At 41.3% G+C, this 6288-nt stretch overlaps 1 pseudogene; it reads right to left on the bottom strand.

Moving 5' to 3' along the window:
- Positions 1-4797: 4797 nt before the first annotated feature.
- On the bottom strand, positions 4798-6062 carry LOC142422483 (alpha-enolase pseudogene; annotated as a pseudogene).
- Between the last annotated feature and the right edge of the window lie 226 nt (positions 6063-6288).

The following is a 6288-nucleotide window of genomic DNA, read 5'->3' as shown; positions in this document are numbered from 1 at the left end:
TTTCAGTACACACAATTGTTAGGTGCCATTGAGTTGGTTCTGACTCATAGCAACCCCATGTACAACAGAAAACACCACCCTCTGGTGAAGTGCCATGCTCACAATTGTCTGTAAATATGCATAGAAGAATATGTAAACAGATATTTGCAGTGTTTTTTGATCCTTGTTTCTCTGAATACCTCAAGGCAATAATACATATTAAAAGAACTTAAGTAGTTTAAGCAAGACTATTGTCTTCCCTCCTTTGACAAAACATGTAAATGCTATGTCAGTTTCTATTGTTCATACAAAAAAACTCCCCCAAAACAAAAACACCCAATCCTGATGGTTCTCATAATGCAAGGTTCATAAGAAGTCCAATTTTTGTTTTTCCCTTGAGTTGTCCCTCATGGTTCTGTTGTGTCCATCAGTCCTGACTTTCTCTGTACCCTCTGGGAGAATAGTTGTTTAGACATGCCCCTGAAGTTAGACTGGGGCAGGGCAAAACACTATGATGCTGCTATTACTCTTCCATGCCTCACCCCAGTGATAGGTTAACTTGTGGTCTGGGGGCTGCTCCAATTCAGACCTTCCTGGTTTGGTATGATGCAGCATCTTCAGGACTTACTGAGACCAGGATACAGTCCATGTCAAAACTCTCCTGAGGCCAGGGGTGATGGAATATGTTACAGTAAGGAAACACTCTTGTGCCCTAAGTGTTGACTTGCAGGTTCCTGATGGTACCCTCTGCCCACATTCAGTGATGGCACTACTGGAATGGTTCCTTATAATATTCCACTTTGTTGCAAATTCAGACTCTTAGCAGTCACTTCTCCCCACTCTCAACGATCTATATCCACCCTCTAGAGCAGCGATTTTCAACCCGTGGGTCAGGACCCCTTTGGGGGGTCGAACGACCCTTTCAAAGGCGTATTCTGATTCATAAAGTAGCCAAATTAAAGTTATGAAGTAGCAACAAAAATAATTTTATGGTTGGGGTCACCACAACATGAGGAACTGTACTAAAGGGTCAAAGCATTAGGAAGGTTGAGAACCACCGTGGGCCTTGGGTAGTTAAAACACAGCATACGGAGCTTGTTGTTGTTGGTTGCCTTGGAAAGTTTTCTTTGATTCTTGGTGACTCATATAAACTGGTGTGTGAAATTCTTCAGTCAAAGGGGTTTGACAAAGCACTCTTGATATGGAAGGGAAAATATGGAAGGGAAATTTCCTGAGATCTTACTTTGCGTCTTTATTTTTCCTGGTTCACAAAGGCAAAGATTTTTGTTTTGTCTTGCACTCTTTGAGAACAAAATGTGTATTTCTTGCAGATCTGAGTTTGTGGATGAAGATTCATGACCACATCCCATACTTCATCCTGAAAGGAAGATATATTAAATCAAACACTATCATTAAATCCTGAAACAGCTCACTGAATTTATGAATACTATTTTAATTTATCCTGTGCTATTTTAATTACTACAAAGCTAATGATGTTCTACATTCATTTATGAAAATGTTTGACTTGACATATTTTTTAAGTTTTAACTTATTTTGGCTACATCATACAACTAGCACTGCTATTTAATTCATTCCATATTTGTTGCTGGGCATAAGCAATGCTGCTATTGTTATTAATGAATGCACAGGTAGATGACCTACAGTGTCTGAGCCAGCAGCAAATGATAAGTCAGTAGGCAAAGTCTGTAAGGAAGAAATTATTCCTAGCGAGGAAAGTAAGCTTTTCTGAAAGCAATGCTAAATCTTCAGTTAACATGAAACCATTTTGTAGTTTGCAATTCAGAGGAGACGTAATTTACATGATTTATAAATTATTAAATGATTCCCCAGAGTACATATATTTAAGCATATATTTATGGTGTAGTCTTACCTAATTCTCAACTCTTAAAAATTGTACCTTAGTGTCTGGAAAATTTTAAGTCTCCATACCAACTAGAATGTTAATTTCTCAGCATCAGGGATTCTCTGCTTCAGCAAGATAGCAAAATAGAAGGAAGTATCTGGTTTCTAATGCCCTCACTTTCAGCAGCTCAGAGTTGGTAGTTTGCAATCTGGAATTAAAACTCAGTTCGCCTAATCTAAGGAGCCCTGGTGACACTGTGGCTGCTTAGTACAAAGTTGGCCGTTCAAATCCAGGAACTTTGCTTTGGGAAATGAATGACTCATCCATTATATGGGGTATCTGAAAAAGGTTGTCTTAAAGCTAAAATGCAAGTGTAGATGTCTTGGTTTTCTATTAATCAGACTGGCCATCAATTTTTCTCCTTAGCAGGAATGATCGATTTTTGCTGTACATGAAAATAATACTACACAACTTCGGAAGAAATGTAACACATTTTGTGAAACTTTCACTTACTGTAAAATTGTACAAAAGGAGTGGCATTGGTTATGCTGTCAAGGGTCACATGGAAAAATCATTGTTAATAATTCTGTCACCATTGTTGATTGGAGTCCCCATGGAAAACCTGTGCCAAATTGTTCTGAGGGTATAAACGCAACTTTTTGTGATTATTTACATGATGCTATTTGGAACCATACAGGATCTTCTAACTGGGCTCACATACAAAAGAAAAAAATCATGGCCTGGCATGAGGGTGGGCTGGCTCTTCTCAACCTTGTCTTCTCTTACCATCTATCAGATCTACACAATAGGACTTAGGATATTATGTTTATGCAGCCTATGTTTTCTTATATTGGAAAATTTGGAAACACAAGTCGTTCTTTCTCCAGACATAACTTTACACTTAATGAGACCCATTATGTTATGTATTGTGTGCAACTGCCTTATGTGATTTCTGTTGGCCATTTAAATATCAGCTTGTCAATGTGAACAGTGACTTGCAGCAATTGTAGTTTGAATATTTGTATTAACACTTCTATGCTGGTGAATTTAAACAATGAAAGTCTTACTATATTAAAATCCTGTCTGGGATTGTGTCTGCCAAGGTAGATGTCTCGATCTTAGGAAGAAGGTCCCTTTACTAGTGTGTTAACTAAGGAGCTCAGGCCCTCTGGAAGAGAATAAATCATGTAAAAGCCAAACAAACAGCTTATATTAATTTAGAAAGAATGTGTTAGAGGGGAACAAATCTAATTTTAGTTTGCTGTTGAAAACATCATAGTAAATGAAATTGCATTTAACGTCATTTGTCTAGATTGTACACATGACTTAACCGTACTTTGTATGTAACCTTTTATAAAGATAGTGTTCTTATTTTGAATATGCATGTTCCATAGATAAGCAAATGGACTTTGAGCTCCTAGTTAACTGTAGCCTGGATATAAGAACTCTTTACTCACCTTCTTGAAATGATCACTGAAGATCAAGGGTGCATAAGCAAATGTTGTGAAGACAGCAGATGGTATCCAGCTATCAATTGGTATAGTGTCTGGGGCCTTAAAGGCTTGCATTCAAACAAGCAGCCATTTAGCAAGGTATCAGCTAAGTCCACATGGAAGAAGTGCTCCAGCATGTGTTATCCTAACATGTCAAAGGAAAAATGTATCAAAGCTTACATTGTGAATACCCAGTTGTGAACGTTTATGGAGTAGAGTGGAACCCAAAACTCATCAGCAAAGTAATTAGTCTGGTTGGCCAACCTAATATTGCAAATATTTCTTGTTTAACGTTTTAAAGTTTGTTGGTGATTTTTTCTTATTATTTTCATCCTTATTGAAATGTAATTGAAGTGTTTTTGACTATTGTATTGGACAATCAAAGTGAACATGACCCATATTGATTTGACTCTAATTGGAAAAATATGGGGGCGAAATTGTTTTTCCTCCTTATGGAAACAGGACAGGACTATCACCTTCCACAGTTCAGACAAGGCTCATGGGCAAATCTAACTATGGGAGCAGATGGAGCAATGGCTGGCCTGACTCTCTGTCAGAGATAAGATGAACACCTTGCCCCCATTCCCTGGAAAAGCTCCTGAAACATCATAGTCTTCAAAATATCAGTTACTCCCTGTTCCAGACTTTATCCGCCCCTCCTGTCTATGAAAGTTTGCCTAATGCATTAATGTTTTTTTGTATGCCCTCAATAATTTTCAACTGTCTCTTTGTATAGAAACTTGTCATGAGATGCAGGCTACGTGACAGGGAACATATATAAAACCTGCCTTGAAGAAAGTTCCAGACCCTGGAGTATCTATCTTCAGGCTCGCCTGTGCCCCAACTTTGCTATCCCTTTGTCTCTTATCTATAAATTTACTCACTTCAGATTGTGCCCCTCTCGAAACTGTTCAATTTGTAAGATAAGAGCTGGATTTGACTAATCATACAAAGTTTCACATAGCTTCACTCATTAGGCATAGAACATTTTTGTCTTGTTCATTTATAGGCTATAACGTATCAATGAGGCTGATGCATTTTCACTTGGGTGCCTTTTAGTTTTATCCTGTTAAGTACAAATGTGATTTTATTGTTTGGGGGATTTGATGATTTTTTTTTTTTTTTTGCGGGGTTGTTCACTGATGTTTCTTTATTTTGCCAACAAAACCACTGGGGATGTTGCCTGTTGACACCTCCTAATCACACGGGGACATTTGGTGGGAAGCTAGTGAGAGGAGAGGAGTTGGGCAGCTCACAGGATCCCAAAGCTGGGCTTTCCAACAGGTCTCAGGTGGTCAGGCTTGGCTGCTGTGCTGGCTCTAAGGAAGCGGTGAGAACATTGACAGGCTTGGGGGATGGGACTACTAGGGACCCTGCAGGGCTGCCTGGAGGCCTGGGGCAGCAGCTATCTACACTAGGAGCAGGGCTCTCATTGGACGACTGGGGGCCCGCCTGCCCAGCTTATTTAGGGAAGGGAATTCTGAACTTCTGACCAGCAAACGTGGCCTTGCTGCTCAGTTCCTCTTCCATTCTGAACATCTGGTTGTACCTGGCGAGGAGCTCAGATGGGCAGGGTGCACCAGTCTTGATCTGTCGAGTACAGAGTCCCACCACCATGTCAAACAATAAAAGCTTCCTTGGTCTCCCCAGAATAATGACACCCCACCCATTGAACGAGGCCAGTTTGCAGGCCTGCGGAGACCCAGTCACAGAGCCGATCTGATTCACTTACAGGAGGAGGCAGTTGCATGACTTCTCGTTCACGGCCTTGGTAATTGACTTTGGATTGGTCACTGTGAGATCATCCCCTACCACCAGATCCCTGATCTAGCAGTGAACTTCGCCCAAACTTTCCAGGCATCCCGGTTGAAGGGGCCTTAGATTGCTAACACTAGGTAGTCCTTGATGAAGTACTTGTACAGGTCTGCTGGTTGGTCAGGTGAGATGTACCTGTACCTGCTGGGGTCATCAGGAGACTTGAAGTCTAGCTCGTACTTTTCAAACCGGAAGAGCTCCAAAGCAGCTACATTCACGCGAATTGCCACCTTGTCACTGTAACCAATGGCATTCTTAAGCGGCTCCGGGGTTTCTTTGTTCTCTAGCATACTGGGGACAAATCTACCTTCACGTCTGACATTGGGGCATGCATACAGTACTTCTATTTGATGATATTCTTCAGGTTGTGGTACACCTCAGCCCTGACATGCGTGACTTCCTTAAAGGTGTGAGGATTGTGAACTCGGGCATGGCCAACTTGTTGCCGGCTTGAGAGCCACCATTGATCACATGGAAAGCAGGAACTGGCAGGATGACTGGAATTGCCAGCTTAGTCAGCAATGTGCCAGTACAAGGAGACTCCCTTCTCAACAACTCCAGCCTTGCACACACCAAGGGACATGCCTAGAATGGCATTTTCACCAAATTTCGATGTATTCTCAGTTCCATCCATTTCACTCATCAGTTTGGCGATCTTTCCTGTTCCATGATATTCAGTTTCTTGCTAACCAGGGCAGATGCAATTGTGTTATTGATGTGGTCAACAGCTTTTGGAACACTTTTGCCCAGATACCGGGTCTTATCATTGTCCTGGAGTTCCAGGGCTTCGTAGACTCCAGTTGAGACACCACTGTGGGCACGCAGCTCTGAAGAGCCCTTTGGTGCTGTGAAGCTCGACCTCAGCAGTGGGAGTCTAAGATCTCTCTGGCGTGAATCTTGAGAATGGACATGATGGATTTCTGGCCGCCGGTTCTAATCACCCAGGAAAGAAGTGGACGCTGCTGCAGATGCCAAGACGAGCATTCGGTTAGCCAAATGCAGGTGCTGCGACTCCCTTAGAAGCTCTATTGTGGTTTCTGTTTAAAGATTATATATGATGAAAGAGTTGTGTGTCTAATTGACAGTTGTGTGTCTAATTGACAAGGGGTGGTCTGTGGTATTTAGAGGATTTTATGT

The sequence above is a fragment of the Tenrec ecaudatus genome, chromosome 12 (genome assembly GCF_050624435.1).
Source record: "Tenrec ecaudatus isolate mTenEca1 chromosome 12, mTenEca1.hap1, whole genome shotgun sequence".
Classification (NCBI taxonomy): Eukaryota; Metazoa; Chordata; class Mammalia; order Afrosoricida; family Tenrecidae; genus Tenrec; species Tenrec ecaudatus.
Note: the sequence above shows the minus strand (reverse complement) of the source record. Positions and strands in the feature narration are given on the sequence as shown.